Source organism: Microtus pennsylvanicus, chromosome 4 (assembly GCF_037038515.1).
Source record: "Microtus pennsylvanicus isolate mMicPen1 chromosome 4, mMicPen1.hap1, whole genome shotgun sequence".
Lineage (NCBI taxonomy): Eukaryota > Metazoa > Chordata > Mammalia > Rodentia > Cricetidae > Microtus > Microtus pennsylvanicus.
In genome coordinates this window covers 133866838-133889122 of record NC_134582.1, presented here as the reverse complement: position 1 = coordinate 133889122, position 22285 = coordinate 133866838, and the positions used below count along the sequence as shown (strand labels likewise).

The following is a 22285-nucleotide window of genomic DNA, read 5'->3' as shown; positions in this document are numbered from 1 at the left end:
TAGTGCTAGGGAGGACAGAGAGTCCAGAAATGATGGGCAGGTGACTAGAAATTGATGAAGCAGACAGAATGACACAAATGATATTGATATAAGGCAATTGCTTTCGGGTTTGGTCTGATGGAACCCCAGGCAATTCAAAGACTGAGAAGCAGAAGTCAGGGAAGCTGATAAAATTCTCAGTCATCTAAATATGTGTAAGGAAGCAATTCTTCTTCTGAAAAGATTCTTCAGTCTTAAATATTTAAACATTTATTTTTCCTGCTAAAGTGAAATATATGGGGTCTGGAATTCAGGGGTTTGATGACTACCTAGAAAGATGAGAATATGTGTAATGAGGGTATGGAGTTGTAATAAAGGGGGCCAGTGTGTGCTGGTGGAAGGAGAGTATGTAGAAATTCTCATGCTTCAAACTCTGCTTCTAGCAGCTTCAAGCTATCTGTATTCCAACCAAAAATATGGCTCTTATTGGCAATGCTTGGTTCTTTGGTTAAATATTGATATCTTTACTAATATAATATTATGGCAGACATATGTAATTGTGCAATTCAGTCTTAATTACATTTCTAATATTAGAGGAATATCTATATATTAAATATCACACATGCCCTATAGATAACCCCATCAAGTTAATTTGTTATTACACACACTGCATTAAACTCTTTAATATTCCTAGCCCCAACAGTAATTTAAACACTGAGTTACATACTTCCTAATCTACAAATATTATAAAGGGGCAAATAACCAAATGAAAAAGAATAAAATCAAAATCTATGTTATGGCAATAAACATGACTTTGTGATGAATGTGTGTATGTGTATTGTTTTTAACAGCTTTATTAGGATATACTTTATATGCCATGTAATTCATACATTTGTGTCTGTGTATGACACGTTAAGCGTGTACCTGTTCATTTGTGTAAGTGTATGTGAACATGTATGTCTAAGAGAGTGACTGTTATTCACTGTTGTGTGCACTGGGCTAGGTGGCACACAGTTTTACTGATTTTCCTGTTTCCACTTCCAGTTTTATCTTATGAGTACTGGGATAACAGACATGGAGTACTATATAGGCCTGGCTTTACATGGGTTCTGGGATCTGAACATAAATCTTTCACTTGAGAGGTAAGGATTTACCCACTAAGCCATTTTCCTAGTCCACAATTCACACACACACACACACACACACACACACACACACACACACACATACCAATGTTTTATGATAATATTAATTTTATTAAATTTTAGTTACTAATATTATTGTAAATATACATAACACAAATTTGCCAATGTAACCAATATGAATTATACAAATCACTCTTATCCTAATGTTATGCAACTGTCAATATTATCTATCTCCAAAATGTGTTCATCACTTCCAATTGAAACTCTATAATCATTAAGCTGTAATGCACAACTAATTATTAGGGTGTTGGGGAAATTATCTTGCTATTATAAAACATTAGAGTACCAGGTAAATAAATCTTTCACCAGGCTGAAAGGAACAGAAAGGAGACAGTGACACTCTGTCACTCTAAATATTGAAGACTGTATCTTGGCAGGAGACTGGGCAGGATTGACAGGAAAAGGCCAATTTAAATCCCTTCATGCACTATAAGTTTATCGATTAATATTTTATACACTGTTAAACTTTCATATAATTTGTTTAGTTACTTTTATGATTAGCAAGAGTATCACTTATAAAATTTATTTACATAATTGCCATTTTTATCAGACATGGTTTAATATCTTTGTTAGCCTTGGTTTTTTTCATTTCATTTGCCTGTCATTTTGCATTCTAGTGAGATGGACTGGCTTTTAAGTCAAGCCCATAAAGCACCTAACCCTACTACTATTACCTTTAAGCAAAGATGTCATTGTGTGTATATATATATATAGCCCCTTAGGGGCTAGGAAAACAGCTTAGTTGGAAAACATCTTGTCGCATAAGTATGAGGATCTGAGTTCAGTTCCTACAATGCATATGATAAGGTTTTATGGTAGATGCTTATAACCCCAAGTAGGAGAGGAAGAGACACATGGATGTTTGAGCAAACAGAACAGCCATCCTAGGCAACTTGGTAAGTTCCGTGCAGTGAGAGAACCTGGCTCCAAAGGAAAGAAAAAAGTGGATGGTTCTTCTTTGGCACTGACATGCACACAAAGACATATGTACACACAATACACATATGCACCCATACAGAATTAAGAGTGTGTCTTCTGAAATCAAGCTTAGAAAGTGATTAGGGAGAACCTAGCTCAATAAAACACAATGCAACAGCATTTCAGATGGTCTCTCCTGTTCATCTCCAAGTAGATCATATTATCAGACTTCCCTGTCCTCCTCAAAGCATACAGAACCATACTTACTTTTTATTCATTTCAATTTTTAATTTATTTTCAGATTACCATATAAAGAGATGAGTTCCATCCAGGTATCCTGGCAAACATGTTATTATACTTTGATCTCATCTCGCCCTTTTCACTGCCGCCCCTGAAGAAGGATGCTTAAAAGAAATCTCACACTAGCTCAGAATTGAGAATAATAGATGATTATTTATTTAGGGGTAGACTCACAAATCAGAATCCTCTGCTGGAATGGAAAACAGCAACCAAACCCCACAACCAGAAAAGAGAGAGTGGCATAAATAGTATAAGAGGTCACGCCCAAGTGGACAGTAACTGAAAGGCTACTGGCTGTAGGGTTTCCACAGCACTCCCTCGTTAAGTCTTTCCCCATCTACTTGGTCACCTCCCCTCATTTCCTATTACATACATTCCATTGCCCTCTTTGTCCCATTTTCATTCACCCCTCCCCTATCTTAAGATTCCCTGTTTCATTTTGTGATCTACAAACAAACACATATATAAACACCAGACAGACAGACAGATAGACAGACAGACAAACACACACATACACACACTTGGCTCTTCATATAATAGAAAACATTACTCTGGATTCTTTCATTTGACAAAATGATTTTTGGTTTTATTTCCTGCAAACCTTATGGTTTCATCTTTTATGGATGAATAAGATTCTGTTGTACATGTTAACCACATTTTCTTTATCCATTCATCTACAGATGGGCATTAGGCTGGGTCTAGTTCCTGGATATAGTGACTAGTACAGCTCAAAACACAGATGGGGATTATAGGCATTTGAAACATAACCAAGACTTATGTAGTTGTGTCGTATGATGGCTCTTTGTTAGTTTTCTGGAGAATTTCCATGTTGATTTGCATAGTGACTGCACAAGCTTATATTTTTACCTGCAGTGAATAAGAATAAGCGTGCTTTCAGAAACTGATGCACTTACAATGCAGACATGAAAATAACTTGGAGCAAATAGCATAGAATTGTAATAGATTTTTCTATTAAAAGATATTGCCTGTGTACATTGTGTGGTAGAACTGACTTCCACTAATAAGCTAACTTCTGTATATTGTTTCTAAGAATCCAGGCAATATTTCAAGTTCCCAGACATGAATGCTGGAGGTTCCCAGGTGGAATAGACTGCACTACAGTCACACGCCCTTTAAGATGTGTGATGATGGTGCTGACTCCGGTGTTTTCATTTCATTTGCTATTGCTTTTCATTCAAGGAAATGCATCCAGTGCTTATAAACCAAACAGCGTATGTTAACTTCTCTAAAAAGGTAAATTCTCTTACAGTGTTTATGAGTGCATGGTTCATTCCTCTAGGATTTCTATGTAGAGATCTGTAGAGATGCTAAACTCTCTTAGATGCAGTTGTTACAGTGTCTACTACATGCTGATACTTGACAGTGATTTAATACTACTCTTTATTTGTTTCTTCTTTTGACACATATAGTTTCTTATAAATTACCTTTTCTCTACATCCAGGGCTTGTACTCAATGGAAATATAAATCTTTGCAGTAGTGGTAACTATTATTGTTATTTAGAAAATTATTCCCCCCCCCTCTCTCTCTCTCTCTGTGTGTGCGCGCGCACGTGCGCGCACACGTGCTTGGGAAGATCTGTGTAGATATGTGCTTGTTTCTTAAGGTGAATATGGGGCCAAAAGAGTGTGTTGTATTTCACGGAGTTGGAGTGATAGTCAATTATGAGCTGCCTTACACAAGTGATAGTAACCAAAGCCTGATTTTCATTATTATTATTATTTATCATTATGTATACAAGGGCACCAGACCTCCTTACAGATGGTTGTGAGCCACCATGTGGGTGCTGGGAGTTGAACAAAGAACATTTGGAAGAGCAGGCATCTCTCCAGCCACCAAAGCCTGATATTCCGAAAGAGCAGTAAACACTCAATTGCTGAGCCATCTCCACAACTCCACTGCTGTCATTTAAAACATTGCTTACTGTCAGTGGCCCCACAAACTGCTTTGCTCAGACTAGATACAGGGGAGGGCCTTGGTCCTGCCTCAAGGGATGTGATAGACTGCTGATTTCCAATGGGAGGTCTCACTTTTTCTGAGGAAAGGATAGGGACTGGGGTACAGGGAAGGTGGGGGAGTGGAGGAGGGGAAGGAGAGGGGACTGGTATGTAAAGTAAAAGAAGATTGTTTTAAAACAATATTGTTTTTTTTAAAAAAAACTGTTTAATACTATCAAGAATCTTTTAAATCATTCTGTTTCAGCTCTCTCTCTCTCTCTCTCTCTCTCTCTCTCTCTCTTTCTCTCTCTCTCTCTCTCTCTCTCTCTCTCTCTCTCTCTCTCTCTCTCTCTCTCTCTCTCTCTCTCTCTCTCTCTCTCTCTTTCTCTCTCTCTCTCTCTCTCTCTGTGTAGTTTCCACTTTTCTCTCCCTTTGTAAAGACAGAACAATTGACAGTGAAACTGTTCCTTTTTTTTTTTTCGCTCCTTGATGGTTAAAGATCACATCTATTTTTCTTACATCTTCCAGTACCTAGTACACTTCTGATAATACAGCACAGATAAAGCAAACTTTTAAGGAAACAGTAACTTTATATTGTTTTCTGAAGAATAATGATGGAACCAGGTCCATTCACTGCCTCTATTGTCTCTTCTTTCCTATGCTCAACAACACTTCACCAAGAGCTGGGGATGCAGTTCAGTGGCAGAGTGTTTTCCTAGTGAGCACAAGGCCTTGGCTTTAACATGGGTTCTGGGGATCTGAACACATGTCCTCATGTTTGCACAGCAAGCACTTGGCCCACTGACCTCTTGTTTTGCAGACCAAATTTTACCTTGTCTGAATAGACTGATCTTAATGATACTTATGACACATTTAAAATTTTAAATAATTTATTGTCATTTTGGAAGGCATAGTTAAGGCATGCAAAAAATGCACAGTGAAGGAGCAAAGCATAAACTTGTAGAGAGTGGGAGAAAGTGAAGAGAACTGCAGGAAATGAAATAGCGTGATGTGGGATTCTCTTCTGTATGCTGTGAATACCACTGGTTAACGGAGGAACTGTCTTGAGCCTGCTCAGGGAATAGAGGTAGGTGGGGAAAACTTAACTGAATGCTGAGAGAAGGAAGGCAGAGTCAGGGAGAAGCCATGGGGCCACCTCTAGGGAAAGATAAGCTGAAACCTTGCTGGTAAATCATGAGCCTTGTGGTAAATTATGAGATAATGGAGATGGGTTAATTCTAGATGTAAGAGCTAGCTAGATAAAAGTGAGAAGGGGAGGATGGGGGGAACTTGGGGAAACGGGATGATTGGGATAAAGGAAGGTTGGATAGGGGAGCAGGGAAGCACATCTCTTAATTAAGGGAGCCATCTTAGGGTTGGCAAGAGACTTGGACCTAGGGGGGCTCCCAGGTGCCCAGGGCGATGTCCCCAGTTAGTTCCTGGGGCAGCTGAGGATAGGGAACCTGAAATGACCCTATCCTATAGCCATACTGACAAATATCTTGCATATCACCATAGAACCTTCATCTGGCGATGGATGGAGATAGAGACAGAGACCCACACTGGAGCACCGGACTGAGCTCCTAATGTCCCAATGAGGAGCAGAAGGAGGGAGAACATGAGCAAAGAAGTCAGGACCACAAGGTGTGCACCCACCCACAGAGAGTGGGGCTGATCTATTGGGAGTTCACCAAGGCCAGCTGGACTGTGACTGAAAAAGCATGGGATAAAACCGGACTCTCTGAATATGGCGGACAATGAGGGCTGCTGAGAAGCCAAGGACAATGGCACTGGGTTTTGATCCTACTTCATGTTCTGGGTTTGTGGGAGCCTAGCCAGTTTGGATGTTCACCTTCCTAGACCAGGATGGAGGGGGGAGGACTTTGGACTTTTCACAGGGCAGGGAACCCTGACTGCTCTTCAGACTGGAGAGGGAGGGGGAGAGGAATGGGGGGAGAGGGAGAGGAGTGGGGGAAGGGGGAGGGAAATGGGAGGCTGGGAGGAGGCGGAAATTTTTTTCAATAAAAAAAAAAGAGCTAGCTAGAGTTAATGAGCCAAGCAGTGATTTAAATAATATGGTTTCTGTGTGATTATTTCAGGTTTGAGCAGCTGGGTACTAACTAGCGGGCTCCTTACAACAATAGCACATGGAAATGATATCATATATTTATTCAGCGTGTTATACAAGCATGACATGGAGATGCTAGAAGTCAAATGTACACAGGAAAGTCAATTCCACAGTCACATTTCCAAAGGGAAACAAACCAGGTACTCAGAAGTGCAAGTGACATTTATTATGTGAAGTTTGCTACTGTCATCTAGCATGAACAAGTAACAAGTTCAGAACATTATTTTAAGAAGGTAGCAGGAGGTCTGCACAGTGCTTTAACATCTTTCATAAAACAATGCTGAGGCTATGCCAAGATATATTTTAGTAAAAAGCTATGCAGAGAAAGCAGCTGACAGAGGATGAGCAGAGGTTCTTTAGGGTCTGGAAACTTGGTAGGCAGAGAGAAAAGTTTATTCAGGAGATGTTTTCATCTGTTCACATTTACAGTTCTTTTATAAGTAAACTTTAAGAGCTGGGGCAATGTCTCCGTGCTTGTGCTTTCTACAAAGTATGAAGACCTGAGTTCAAATCCTCAGAATGCATGTAAAGCTGGATGTGGTGCTTCACTGTAATCGTGGTACTCTTCCTGTGAGAAGTGAGGCAGAGACAGGATACCAGAAGACTGGTATAAGCAGTGGCCAACAAGAGACCCTGTCTCAAATATGTCAGAAAGTGAAACCTTGTGCAAGGCTGTCCTCTGACATATACATGCAGGCCATGGCATATGTGTACTGTTACACACACACACACATACAAACACAGTCACACTCAAATACAAAACAAAGTCAGCATGAAAATGTAATACTAAATCTTTTATGAGAATCTAATGATAGAATAAAATTGCCTGATGCCCTAAGATATTAAAGGGAGGAATAGAATCCAGGAAAGATACCCTTTCCCACTGATCTATAAAAGATGAAGTAATCTGAGATTGGATAAAGGAAATGAGTAAAAGTTAGAAATGAAATAACCCAATATCAATTGTTTGGAAATATAACGGTTTTATTTTTTAAATGAAATAATCTGTGTGAGAGAAAGAAAAAAGTAAAATGAGAAGGGGGGAGAAAGGGAAGAGGAAAGATGAAAAAGGGGATAGTAAAGTCAAATTCCTTAGAGCAAAAGGAAAGGAAGAGGACCAATGTGAAAACAGAGATAAATGGGGAGTAATATAGATGAGCTACAAGTTTTCATTTCCAAGTTCTTTAGGACAAAGTATTTGGTAGAAACAGTTCAGAGTGAACTAGATTTGCAAGCACTACTAGAAATGCCATAAAATGGAGAGGAAAAGATTTGTCATCTAGGGTCATGGAACCAAAGAACACTGGGACACCAAATTTTGCTGAACTCACTCAAATGAGATAGCAGCTGCCATATTTCTCTCTCGTATTTTCATGCAGGAAAAAAATTATGTTGACCACAAAGCCTGTGACTGTTTAAAAACAAGCTAGCCACGATGGAGCATGCCCAGGAATATGGATGCAATTATAGGTATACAGCTAACCCGAGTTCCTGTAACCCAACCTGGAGTAAAGGGGATCTGCCAGGAGAGCTCGGGCATCACTCTACTTCTCAAGTGCAGCGCTAGCAAATTCACAGGCATCTAACTTAAACCAGATGCAGGGCAGGAGACTTCCTGTGGAGGTGAATTTGAAAGCATACCGTAAAAGCAATTCCTAACCTGGTAAAATGACTAGAGGAAAATATTTAGATGACAGAGGGGAAGATGAAGGTTTATGGAAAAAGAGGTCATCACAAGTTATCAAAATATTAACTGTAACCCCCACATTTAATAACACAAGCATGATTAAGTGATGACAGCGTTGTACAGTCCTGTCAATATTTTAAAGAGTAGTTAGACAAATAAACCAATATTTCTTAAATATGATCTATGAACCACTGTGTCTGAAGACCCCTTCCAGAGATCACTCATTTCAGAGGTACTTCCACAGTAATGACATAATACAAGGGTAATAGATTATTTTTTATTACAATAATCTTTTTATTGGCTTCAGTTTCACCAAGAGGGACCCTGATGACCTCTAAGCACTGCTCAGGGCCATGGTATAGAAACAGCCATTGTTTTCTTACAGCCACAAGCATGTGATAATTTTTAAGACGCCACCTTGATTTTTATAAAGCACTAACAATTATTAATCATATTAACTCTCAACCCTTAAATGATACCTTGCTATGTTGTTGAAAACAAGCATAATAGGCACTTGGAGGGGAAATGCGCAAGCACAGAATACAGGCATGTGCTACCTTTGGGGAAGAATTATAAGACTGAGTTGCATGCTAAACTAACAGCTTTTCACAGAATAATGTTTGGAACAATGACTTACAGGAAAAATACGAATTTTCCATGTAGCCAAACTTGTCCTCAATTCCCAAGCATCTTCCCTTCTCAACCTCCTGAGTGCTGTAATTTCAAGTACAGGACTACATGCCCACTTTTTCAGTAGATTTTTATTAGCTATATCTTTAGAGATTATTTTACTCATTTTTTCCTTCTATGAATGTGATCATTTAAAGCTACACAGTGTTTAAAATTCAGTTCTCAGAAAATGCTGCTTTCTTCATACACACACTGTATTTTATACTGTACATTTTAATGCTACTTTTGGTACTACAAGGCATTGTTAAAATAAATAAAATATAGCCTCGAATATTTCTTAGTTTATTTTCTAAATAGAAAATTCTGGTAGATATAAACCACATTAATAAAAACCCTTAGGAGTACTCAATAACATTTGAAATTGTAAAAATCTCTCTTAATAACAAAAAATTTAAGAATGGTCAAAATGGAAAAAGCAGAAAAAGTTCATATATTCAAATTCTTCTTTCTAGGTGGCAGGTGTGTATAAGATTCAGCAGACACGTCGTAAGAAGAAGAGTAGATGGATTTTAAAGTTCTTTCTCACCTTTGAAGTTGGTTCTTAAGTTTGAGTCCCAGGGTGGTTATGAACCGGGATCTCTGAGCTGGGTGATGTTTGTAGAGTCCAGAAAGGATCTCTCAGAGCTTCTTGTGTATGAGCTCCACAGTTCTACCAGCTCCCTGTAAGCATTTCAGCAGCAGAAAACATCTCACTGTTCGGGATTGACATATGTCCTTCTAACCTTCTTCCATGATCGCCCCTTTATCATGTCTTCTCAAGCTACCTGCTAACCCTGCCTCACTGTCTAATTTACAACTATGATAGAAATACGAGACTCCTCAGTTTGTTTTAGTGCCCTTCTCATTGACCAGAAACACTGCCAACTTCAGAGTCTGACTGATGGATTCACTGTACTTTATTTTGCATTTATTATAGATCCTACTATCAGGACTTACAGCATTTCTTCTTGTTGACATAATATGTTTTTCCAACTTTATTGCTCTACAAGAAAATTCACTTTGATTTCCCTTTTGAACTATCATGGATAATGAGTGTCTTTGATAGAAACATTGCCTTGTCTGTGACTGCCATTAGTAATTTATCACCGAGATTTTTTTAATTGTTCAGGTAATGAAAAGGCAACAACTTATGTAAGAGTCTTTAAGGCAAATCAGACATTATATACATGTCTCTCCCACCTCAAGATTAACTTCCCATGATCAGAGCTCATGGCCTTCTCAAGTTATTTAGAAAAGGAATTCAACTATCAACTATCTGTTGTAAACTCAGCAGTTTACACACAGGTTCTGTTTCATTAATTTTTGTTGCATGATGACATAATATAAAACCAACAGTATTTGAGCCTGGTGATGTGGATTACTGGTAAAGTTATGACCTTGACATGTTACACACACACACACACACACACACACACACACAGAGAGAGAGAGAGAGAGAGAGAGAGAGAGAGAGAGAGAGAGCAAGAGAGAGGAGGAATGTTTATAAATATTACCAAAAGTGTAAGAAAACCCACTAGTTAGTAAGCTAATAAATATTAACATTACAAAAGAGTTTAAATGTAATTACTTACATGGGTGGATAATGGAATTCTGGAAGACAAGGGTTACTAAATAAAAACTGCTTTGAAAGACACTGGATATCTCCCTGGTATAATGGAAGCCCCAGAATTTTTCAAACAAATCACAGTATTGACATTGCTCTTGGTTCTCCATCATGCCTACATTATAAGATCCTATTGCTGGAGAAAGAACACACTTTAGCTATGGGGCATATAGAAATCAGTCCCAGACAAAATAGGAAACCTCCTTCCTGGTAACTATCTTCCACAGTCCTGGGCAAGGCAGGATGTTTCACCAACTGACTTCCAGCACTGGACTCTGCATCTTATAATGCTGACTTTGTAGGCAAAGTATTGACTGGTACAATAGTGGCGTGACTGGTCTGGGCCAACTAAGCACTTTCTGACTGGATTTGAGCACTGCTTCTTAGAACAGAATTCAATGTCTGCTGCTGTAAAACTGGTTAAAGAAAGAAAAGAGAAGAAAAGAACAAAAACAACAAACATCCCCTCCCACATAGCTAATGAAGTCATAGATTCTGGAATATTACTCACTTTCATTAATTTGTTACAGGATCATTGCCAAATTGTCACACACACATCCGGGCTGCTTTCACACATAGGCAGAAAAGCTTTTTGTAGTGATCAACAGTTAATTCATAGGAGCATAATTAGACCAAGACCCATGAAAAAGAGACTGAGACTTAGCCCTAAATGGTATATCTGTGTCAAACCCATGCTCCCTGCCATGGCTCAGGGCATATCACAGAGGAGGAGGCAGAAAGATGGAAGAGTAAGAATGAGGGAGAGGTCTGTGAAATGCTGCCTTATAGACATGACATGGCCATTGCACTAATCATCTCACAACACCTGGGATCAACTGCAGAAGACCCAAATAAGATCCAGTTGGTCCCATTTTAAATGGGGCACTGAACTGAACAGAGAATTCTCAACAGAAGAACTTCAAATGGCCAAAAGATACTTAAGGTCGTGCTCAATTTCCTTAGCAATCAGGGAAATGCAAATCAAAACAACTTTGAGATATCATGTTACACCTGTCAGAATGGCTAAAGTCAAAAACAACAAGGATAGCCTTTGCTGGAGAGGCTGTGGAGGAAGGGGTACCCTCATCCATTGCTGGTGGGAATGCAATCTTGTGCAACCACTGTGGAAGTCAGTGTTTCGGTTTCTCAGGAAATTCGGGATCAACCTACCCATGGACCCAGCAATACCACTCTTGGGAATTTACCCAAGAGATGCTCTATCACATGTCAAAAGCATTTGTTCAACTATGTTCATAGCAGTATTATTTGTAATAGCCAGAACCTGGAAACAACCTAGATGCCCTTCAATGGAAGAATGGATGAAGAAAGTATGGAATATATACACACTAGAGTACTACGCTGCGCTAAAAAACAATGACTTCTCCAATTTTGCATGCAAATGGATGGAAATAGAAAACACTATCCTGAGTGAGGTATCCCAGACCCAAAAAGAAGAACATGGGATGTACTCACTCATAATTGGTTTCTAGCCATAAATAGGGGTCACAGAATCTACAATTGGCGAACCTAAAGAAGCTAAGTAAGAATGTGAACACAAGGAAAAACATATCGTTATCCTCTTGGATAAGGGAAGTAGACAAAATTGCCGGGGAGAAAAGTGGGATCTTGGGGGTGGGGTGGGAAGGGGGTAGGAGGAGATGGGGAGAGAAAAGGTAGAAGGGAAGGAGGGGGGACTTGGGGAAATAGGAGGATCGGGATAAAGGAAGGTTGGATAGGGGAGCACGGAACCACAATCCTTAGTTAAGGGACCCACTTTAGGGTGGGCAGGAGAATTGACCCTAGAGGGGCTCCCAGGTGCCCAAGCTGAGGTCCCCAGTTAGTTCCTTGGGCAGCTGAGGATAGGGAACCTGAAATGACCCCATCCTAGCGCAATACTGACGAATATCTTGCATATCATCTTAGAACTTTCATCTGGCGATGGATGGAGATAGAGACAGAGACCCACACTGGAGCACTGGACTGAGCTCCCAAGGTCCCAATGAGGAGCAAAAGGAGGGAGAACATGAGCAAAGAAGTCGGGACCACGAGGGGTGCACCCACCCACTGAGACAGTGGAGCTGATCTACTGGGAGCTCACCAAGGCCAGCTGGACTATTACCAAAAAAAGCATGGGATAAAACTGAACTCTCTGATCATGACGAACAATGAGGGCTGATGAGACGCCAAGGACAATGGCACGCAGTTTTGATCCTACGCAATCTGCTGGCTTGGTGGGAGCCTAGCCAGTCTGGATGTTCACCTTCCTAGATATGGACGGAGGGGGGAGGACCTAGGACTTACCACAGGGCAGGGAACCCTGACTGCTCTTTGGACTGGAGAGAGAGGGGGAGAGGAGTGGGGGGAAGGGGAGAGGGGTGGGAGGAGGGGGAGAAGAGTGGGAGGAGAGGGAGAAGAGTGGGAGGAGGGGGAGGGAAAGGGGAGGCTGGGAGGAGGTGGAAATTTGTTTTTTTTTTTCTTTATTCTTCTTTTATCAATAAAAAAATGTTAAAAAAAAAAAAAGATCCAGTTGGTCGAGTCTAGTACAATGGGACAATTTCTCTCCAGGCCCAGTGCTTTCTAAGGCACTGTTGGCAGCTGATAGCTGCTGAAGGAGAAAAACTCATTCTTTTCTGAGGTTATGGCTCCTGGTAGGTTTGCTATGCTTCATTGATGATCCCCTGACCTATGTACATATAAACGACAGTAATTAGACATAGTGCTTTTTTTAAAGGTCATAAAGACATTTTCGATGAGAAGTGAGAGAGTTAGAAGAGGAGATATTAGAGTTGGATATGATAATATTTCATTATATACCTGTATGGAATTCTCAAGAATAAAGAAAATATAATTAAAAAATATTTGAGGAAATGAAGAAATATCTCAATTGTCTCATATCAATTTCCACTAATATTTTGTGTTTCCACTCCATTTTCCTGTTGATCATTTGATATCATAAGCTATGATAGTTTAGAAACTAAAACCAAATGCTAACTGGTTCTGTATGCAGTTTGAGTAGTTCTGTTTTACAGCATGGGCTGTCAAGCATCAGGAAGTGGTCATTGTCCTGGATGATTTCTGCTCTTTGTTCAGCTTTTCCTAGCTACCTATTCTGGAAATCCTTCCCCCTTCTTTTCTTGTGACACCTCGAAGTCCCACACTTGAAGAAGACTGTTTACTGTGCGACTTTCGGTCATCAGAATGAAGTCCTTTTCCGCGTACGTTGCTGAATATAAAGACTCACTCTAATGTCCTTTTTGAACTTTTTAGTCATACAATCTGTTTGACTGAAAACTGATTGCAATGTTGAAGTTAATTATCAGCCTCTGTGATTCCCCTCAGTAATTACCCAGCAATTTCCTTCTTTGAAAAGTTTGCAGACAATTAATTTCAAGTTGTCAATTATATGTAAGGAATCTGTTGAGAGAATCAGTTTCATTTCACTATAAATACTGAATGTCCTCAAATTCCTTTAAATATATGCCATTTTTGATTTATTTAATTTATTTGGTTAGAATGCCCCCACATCTATGCCAAATTTCAGTTTGCATCACTTATTAGAAAAAATGAAAATAGTATAAAGTAGCATTTGTTTATAGTTATTTTGAAACTGTTTCTTACAAGAAACATACAGAGGAGTTACAGACACAACAAAGTACACAGTTAGAAGTCTATGTAGATTGCTCCACATTGATCTGTACACATTGAATCCCAGCTAATTTCTGCTGCTTCTTTTCCTATCTGGATTCCTCGCACTGACCATCTGTATGACTGCTGTTATTAGACAAGTTCTGTTTTCCCTTTGCCATCTCATCTTCTGTGATTCCAACTCCACCAAACTCTTAGTCGACCTTCCCGTCATATTGCCATTCCTCTCAAAGCACTATGCTTCCTGTGCCTTTGCAGTGTATCCTAGGAAGTAACGCTATGCAGTTAATAATATTTATTGTAGCACTGGGATTGTGTGGTTTGCATATACTTCCCTCATATAAATAATTTATCCCTCATGGCATATAAATTATTATTAAGTTATTTAATTTGGATGTGTATAGTAATTGTGAGTAATGTTGCATGCTTTGCAAAGTGCCTGTGTGTGTGCATGCTGGAGACATAAAAGGTTATCAAAATCTTCTGTAGCTCTCTGATCTATCTATCTATCTATCTATCTATCTGTCTGTCTGTCTGTCTGTCTGTCTGTCTATCTATCTATCATCTATCTATCTATCTATCTATCTATCTATCTATCTATCTATCTATCTATCTATCCTTTCACTGAAGCTAAAGTTCACAGTTTTTGGCTAGGTTGGATAACCAGCAAACTCCTTGGATCTGTCTTTTCCCACCAGTATGAGGATTCCAAGAACAATTTGCCAAAAATATCTTTCTTCAAGTGCTAAAGATTTGAACTCAGTTTCTCATGATTATGCAGCAAATACTTCTGCCCACTGATCTCCCCAGTCCTATAATTTAGTTTTTATATTCTCAGCTTCTAGCATAATTAAACATATATCAGGTCCATAATAAGTGGTTGCTATTAGTACATGAAAGACTCTTCTGAGAGTTATGACTTTGTGATTCTTCCTCCCCACAAAGATGAAAGTAAGCTAATCTCAAAGGACTCTTGTCTTCCTATCCTTTGATTCATTCCGGTGATTGAAATTCTAACCCAGAAAACAAACTGCTGACATTATAGGAGTGTCTCCAAGGATGCTTTTCAAGAGAAATTATGTGAATGAAAATTTGCAAGACAAAAATAAGTCCATCAGAAGTATAACAAAGCAGTTACTGAAGAAAAAATATAAAAACTCAGCCTTCCTACTCGACTTTCTAGTGGCATAAAGAATTTTCAGTTAAATTATGATGTCTACTCAAGGGTACTGGATGTACTCACTACACATACTTTATATGTACAAAATAACTCACTTGCCCTCTCTGCCTTCCTGAGTTTCATTACTTAATAGGAGCCTTTCTGATTCATTTCTAGCACATTAGTCTACCCAAATTGCTTAGTCAGTAGGAAACAAATGCAATCTAGAAATATGGCAGGCTCAAAGACATATCTTTCTTGTATGGAAGATTTACATTAACAAATGGAAGATAGTTGGAAGTACTGAGAAATGAATCTTATCCAGGGACTACCTTTACCTAACAGAGATATTAGCATAATAATAATCATGACTGGTTATCTCTAGAATGACTAACTAGAATATGGGGCTGCTACACAGTAAAATGGTTTTCATATTTTATCAAAAATACTTATTTGTCTAACTGTAGTCATACCCAATAATAATATACCATTAACAGTTTTATATACTTAACATTAATATACTGACAGGTGTATACTCTGTGAAACTTGGATTATTCTATACTGATATCAGACTAATTTTATGTGGCTAAATGATATCTTAAATGATTAGAGAATTGTTCAAACCATTGTGAGATAGGAGTTAAAATAGAAAATCTTATTGAAATTATACAAAAATCCTATTTAGTTTTATAAATATGCCTTATATTCCTAAAAAAAACTTTGTCATAATACATCTTTTGATCTAAGAGAAACAAAACAGGGATGATATTAATTTTTATAAATAACAGTAGTAATTAAGTTGTCAGATGTCAGTGTATCTTCAGGGCAAAATCTGTCGCACATATGACCATCCAAATTAAACAGTTTAGTATGAAGACTGCATTATTCTCACCAATGCATTCAACTGATTTCCTGCCTTCCCAAAATGCTAAGATTTTTGTTGCTAGTTTTTTTCATAGATTTTGAATATTTGGACTTGTATATTTTGAGACTTTCTTCATTAGAATTCTAGTATTTACAGCTTTCATCAAGGAATGAATTTGAAGCCCACCAGTGACCACAGGAACGGTTATGCCAAAGGCCACATCATTTGGCAGTCATTTAGATGTCCTTTTGGCTTCCATAGAACAGAATGAAACTCAGTCAAGTTTAAAGAAAATTCTTCAGGAAAACAAGGATAGCCAAGCTTTTTTAATCATCTGGTGTAATTATTAAGTGAATAAATTTTAGAGTAAGTATGGCATCTGTAATATAAAATCTGAGCTCCAATACCCAAAGAGAGACAGGATGAAAAATTAGTTATCATAAAGTTTTGATGGGATGAATGCCCTTGTCAATTGCTGAGCTTAGTGGTATAAATATAAGTGTGTTGGAGGGACTCAGCTATCATGATGGTTGAGATCTGTTAAAGGAGTCAAAGAAAGAAGTAATGAGTGAAGTAAAAACATGTCTGAGGACAGTGGTTCCTACATCTCATGGCACCCTGGGAATGATGGCAGAAGATATCGCTTTTGGATTTGGCCTTGATGAAAGTGTTCATTTTTAATCTTTTGTTTTTTACAGTGAATGCAGAATTAAATGAAAGATGTCTGGAAAATTTGTTCTTTGTCACAGCATTTCAGGAATGCTTCATCTAATCATCTAATCAATTAGTCGTTTATGTTCACCACCTATCCTATCTCTTGGTCTTATTCAGCCCAGGAGGTTCAGGTTACAAGACTTCCATGTTGGGAGATATTTGATCAAACTGTGTAAAGATATATCACTGCAACTGGTCCAATAAAATGTTGAAGAGTCAAAAGCCAGGCAGGATTTCTAGGCACAGAGGACACTGGGAAGGAGAAAGGTGGAGATGCCAGGAGAGCAGGAAAAAGCATGACATGTAGGAGATGAGGTAAGAAGACATGAGCCACATGGCAGCACATAAATGAACAGAAATGGGTTAATTTAATTTATAAGAGCTAGTGAAAAACAAGCCTAAGCTATTGGCTAGAAGTCTCCCTGTGGTTATTTGGGAGCTGCCGGATAGGACAGGAAAGTCCAACTACACTTCAAAGTTTTGTTTTTTGGCAAATCTTCAAGCCCTAACTGTCTTTTTGTTTTGCCTCAACAATTTTTATTAAATATTGTTTTGTGTTAAGCAAGATTCAAACAATTAAACATTATTTTACCTGCTTTTCCTCCCAGAATTTTGTCTACAGAACAAACTACAACAATTGAGTCCTAAATGTTTGTAACTGTCAGCTAGTTACAGAGCAAAAGTTAGGCCATACGGGAAACTTTTCCAGGTGTCTTAATTAATCCTAATCTATAAATTAGATTACTTTTTAATATTTTCAACAGACTACAAGTCCTTCAGGGACTCACAAAACAAAGTTAAAAGTAGGACAATACCGTGTCGAATGAAAGGCACCTTAAAAGAGGAAAGGATTAGTGCAGTTACATGTCAACCAGGGAATACTTAGGCCCCAAAAGAGCTAAGCTTAATACCTGATTTAAACCAGGTAATTTCAAAGTCAGAAGGGAACTTTAAAATGATTCAATTCACTTTGCAGCTGTTATAACACCAGTTATATAAAGGATTAATTTAAGCAGCACAAATACTGTAACTATACAATTCCATTTCGCACTAAAGTATACTAGAGAATGCTATAAGTTGGATAACAAATCAAGAGAGCTGTCCCCAACCCTCATGGGAGAGGTGGCCCCATTCCCACCACAGGCCAGGGAGAACTGACCTTGATAACATGAGTGTAGGGGAGCTCACTCTGTCCCCTTGCTTGAGGTAGGAAGCCTCAATAACCTGGACTGACCAGCCTGGCTCCTACCCAGGCTCACAGCTGGGCCTTGGGTTACCCCACCCCAGTTTACACCCCATCTAGGACCTACTGGAGCTCTTGAAGGACTGGACCTGTGGAACAATACTTGCAGAATCTCCACGACTTGGGGCAGCTGTGAGATATCTCAGACGAGTTTCAGTAAGGATCCAATGATGATAGCAGAAATCAGAAGCACTGAACCCGACAAGTGACTCATTGCAGTGAACATTTGCTAGTAAAGCTGTTTGGACCAAAGGGTAGACTCTGGGACACAACTCCCAATGCCACTAAAATGAATGAGGAGTTGTTGGAAATGATGGAGAAGCAAAGAGGTTTTTTTCATTTTGTTTTGTTTTTTCTTGGTTTTGTTTGCTTGCTTGCTTTGTTTGGTTTTGATTTTTTAAATTTTCTTTTCAGGGTAGCTGCAAGGGTGATAGGAAGATATGGGGGTACTCAGAGGTTAGTGGAATTAGGGTGAGTGATATGAAATTCTCATAGAATTAACAAATTATGTTAAAAAATAAAAAATTATGACTTATGTCACTTTGCAGCCTTTGTATCGCCAGTTATAAAAAAGATAAAGCAGCACAAACACTGTAACCACGATTCCATTCCATACCTCAGTATACTAGAAAATGTTGTGAGCTGAATACCTATGATCTTGTGAATATTTTTGCTTAGGAGATAACTAAGTAAAAAAGAATACTAACTCCACTAGAAAAATAATAAAAATATGCAACAGTAGCCTACATTTTGAGGATATCTTTTACATGTTATGAATAGTTCAGTTTCATCATTTGACATATAAGAAAATGCCAAATATAAAAATAGTTTATTTCTCTATTGCTCGAGCCTGATTTTTTCCTGGTTTGGGGAAATCTCATCAGTGCTGGCAGCCATGTTTTCGCCCACATCTGATACTCTGCAATCTGCTTTAATTCTCTGTCCCCTCACCTCCTGAATAATACAAACCCCTGTTTCTGAAGTCAAGTCCTAACTTTGTCTTCCCTGAACTATGGAATAGATCTTTGTCCTTAGACTGCCAGGCCTCTGCTGAGTCTCTTCCACCTATTCTCACCTGCTCTGTTGTTTTTAGTTTTTAAACATGGACATGACCTTGGCATTAATTTGCTTCTCACACTTTCCTGAACTGTATTAGGGAGCTTTCTAGGGGGAAAGGGCTGACATACTCAAACTGAAAAAGAAATTTGTTTGATAAGACACTGCTTACATCATAATGATGTGGCTAGGATACAGCAAACCCATGAGGGATGGTGCAGAATGCCAGGCTAGGAGCATTAGGTCTGTCAACACTTAAGAAAGGAGAAAGAGTAAAGAGTTATTGGAAGCCAGACACAACAGTCAGGGTAAATGGGGAGGAGAACTACCTACAGAACTATCAGGCTACTAATACCTAATCCTTCTCTCATTCCTCCTCCCAAATATCCCATCAACCACATACAAACGTAATTGCAGGTGACAAGCATTCCTTAGTGAAATTTGTCAGGGTCAGCCTCTAAATAAAACACACATATGCATATATACACACACAAATTAATTAACTAGTTAATTAAAAACAAACCACATTTGGTGGTAGAAAGTAGACCTCTTAGAACAGACAGAAGATAACATTTTCTTTTAAGAACAAAAGTAAATTGGAATCTCGTTAGTAGGCATTCAAGCCCTGTAGTGTCTCTGCCACATACATTTTAAAGAGTAATTTATTCAGTTGCCTTCCCATATGCTAGAATCCACTGTGCCATTTTTGAGCCCACAAGCTTCTATATTTTCTTCTCTCTTTTTTTGAACTCAAGATTTCTTCCCCCTTCAGATCACAACACAAATGTGTCCCCTCCTCTTTCTAGCCCTCTTCATACATTTGAGCTGCCAGCTCCCCAGATTGTACCACCTTCAAGTCATACATCAAGACTTGCTTTGGGTACCTCTCTCTCTGGTGTAAATAGGGAGTAAAAGAGGAACATCTTATGAGCTCTGAGAATATGTGTTCTTTCCTTTGGGGCTTTAATTTAGATCTTTTCTACCATTGTAAGACAAGAAAAAAAGCTAGAGTTAGAATTAAGGCAAAAGTATAAAAGAACAGGGTGCTTAAGTATCTTCTTTAAATAGAGATGAGGAAAAAGAAGAGGGAGACTAGAAAAATATTATTTACAGCACAATCCTGTTTTTAATATCCCTATTGTCTTTGGAAAATCAACACTGAGCAAGCTTGCTTGGGAATGACCAAGACGTGCACAGGGCACTGAGATGTGGCAGTTCACTTTTCCTGCGCTCAGGATGTGAGAATGGGCTTTGTGTCTTACAGATGGATGCAAATGAGGACTGTTGAAAAATGCAAAGCTTTGCTGAGCCATATAACCAACCTCGGCTGCTGTGGTAGTGGTCTTCTGGTGTTTGCACTGGGAATGTGCATGACAAAGAAAGATTAATATAATAGGAATTGATATTTGATTTTAGAACCCATGCCACTAATTTAAGAATCTCAAGGAACTGTCTGTATCAGTGATGGAACAACAGACAAATATAGCTGATGTGTGAGAGAGCATCCTGAGTTTCCCTGATTCTCTTCTAAGAAATGTAAACAAACAGAATTCCCTTCATCATCCTTCCTCCCCATTTCACTCTTGTAGGATTTTAGTCTGTATTCTATCTTTATGCTCAACAGAATCAAACAAGTACCCTTCATGGCCGAGCAATCTTTCCAGCCCTGAGAACTCTTCCTAAATGTTTGTGCATTTGAGTTCTGAGACTTGTCTAAAATCACATTCCTAATAGTAGCATGTTCCCTGCTCAGTGGTCAATCTGTTGCTGTTCATGCGGTTATATGCTGAATGTTTTAATCCCTCTAATTTACATGCTGATGTCAGTGTCCTTACAGTAATGGGGTTAAGAAGGAGTTAGTTTTATATGAGGTCAAAAGAGTTGGACCTCCTTAAATTAAGGGATTAGAGTCCTTTTATAAGAGGAAGAAGCACCTGGCTTTCTGCCTTAGGTACCGTGAAGACACAGGAAGTTGGCAGCCATCTGCAAAGAAGACAGAATAAGTCTCATGGGGATCTACTACACTTTAAAATTGGCTCCATGGCTCCAGTTTGAGTTAATCATAATCCTGTAAGTTTTTTAGGAAATATTTTATATATAAATTTTATAGAAATTTTCATGGACTTAATTATTTCCCTTCATAGGTAAATGGAATGTGTTTCTCTAATTTTAAATTTCTTTTCTTTTTTTTTTACTAAGTTAATATAATACATGGGAGTTATGTGCCCTAGGTGGGAAAATAAACTATTATTTTATTTTCTGTTTTGTGTTGTTTTTACCAATTTTCCCCAACCAAAGATGATACAGTCTAAAATAGAAAAGGAGTAGATACAACCTGGCTATAGCTAAAAAAATGACTAATGACCCTCTATGTGCATGTGTCTTTTGATCTTGATCTATTGGAATAGACTTGGTACTGCCATCTACTTTCTCTTACTGTGAATCATTTTTTTTAAAATTTTCTGAGTCCATTTTCTCCTCCCACCATGTATTTGGGATCAAATTTAACACAGGTTTGCAAGGCAAACAGTGTTACCTGTTGAGACATCTCACTAGACTCTAAACAACCAAACTTTTGAAGACCTGTGTTTGTTATTGGTATAACCCAAAACTTACCCATATGTGATTTGCCCAGACATGGGAGCCTGACTTGAAATTGCTAATTAGATTTTTTTCATTTGGAATGCATACATTGGAGCAGGGAAAAAATATTTCATCTTTTTATATGTCTGGGGAGAAAACAAATAAATAGCATTCCTTCTCTAGTGGGCAGTTTTGCTGTTGGACAGAGAGGAGATTATTGGACTAGAGATAGGACCACAAAGCTGGCAGCAAAGAGAGGCAGAAAGGAAAGACAATGGGGAGTTCTCCTCGGTCCCAGGCTTGCTGAGGCTCCACCTTACTTTTTTATCCTTGAACTCCAGCAAACACCCTGGCCCTTGTGCTAAAGTCTTCATTTTGCTTAAGATAGTTCTGCTTTCTTTTCCCTGCAATCAACATGGCAAGCAGCTAACACAAAGGTCATGGAAACTACAACAAACTCCAGGAAATGAAATCTCTAACAGCAACTTTAAGAGCCTGTTCCCCGTCCTTAACAATGTTTGAGCACAGAGTCTTCATATTGTATTTTAAAAGAA

The 22285-nt window shown here is 38.6% G+C and overlaps 1 protein-coding gene across 2 annotated transcripts in view; it reads right to left on the bottom strand.

The window, feature by feature from the left end:
* The window catches only part of Malrd1 (MAM and LDL receptor class A domain containing 1), a 598349-nt gene that overhangs the window by 4948 nt on the left and 571116 nt on the right, over positions 1-22285 (bottom strand). The gene's annotated exons all lie outside the window — the stretch shown is intronic.